Source organism: Ipomoea triloba, chromosome 16 (assembly GCF_003576645.1).
Source record: "Ipomoea triloba cultivar NCNSP0323 chromosome 16, ASM357664v1".
In the NCBI taxonomy this organism is placed as follows: Eukaryota; Viridiplantae; Streptophyta; class Magnoliopsida; order Solanales; family Convolvulaceae; genus Ipomoea; species Ipomoea triloba.
Genome location: NC_044931.1, coordinates 17,113,286 through 17,113,807, shown reverse-complemented (window position 1 = coordinate 17,113,807; position 522 = coordinate 17,113,286). Strand labels below are relative to the sequence as shown.

General features: G+C 36.4%; 1 non-coding gene across 1 annotated transcript; it reads right to left on the bottom strand.

Moving 5' to 3' along the window:
* Positions 1-214: 214 nt before the first annotated feature.
* TRNAK-CUU lies at positions 215-287 on the bottom strand. The gene has a single exon. It is a non-coding gene; the product is annotated as a tRNA-Lys (tRNA).
* Between the last annotated feature and the right edge of the window lie 235 nt (positions 288-522).

Genomic DNA, 522 nt, shown 5'->3' with positions numbered 1-522 from the left:
TGTAATTATGTTTGCAAACATAGAATGAAAAAAATTATAGAGAGAAGCTAAGATAATTATGTTTGTAATTAAATGTCATTCCCAATTATTTTAGATCCTTGCAATTCTGCCCCATTCGTTAATTGTGACTAAGCTCTATTAAAAATGAGGTCATTTGTGTAATTTCCTACGTTAAGTGGGTGATTGGAAGGTAAAGGAGCTGTAAAAGTGTAAACGCCCACCGTGGGGCTCGAACCCACGACCACAAGGTTAAGAGCCTTGCGCTCTACCAACTGAGCTAGACGGGCTTGTTTGGTGGTTAAATTAAATGTTCATATTCATATAACTTTTCGTACACAAAAAGGGATCTTCATGCGTGGAAGCATTTTTATCTTTTTTCCCAATTCCCAACCAGCCTAACTGCAATCCCACACATTAAAATTTTACTATTCTATTGAAAGTAAACACTCAACCACATTCCACGTCTACTTGTAGAGGATGAATTAGTCATAGTGAAGGTTTCCTCTTATGATAGTGATGATA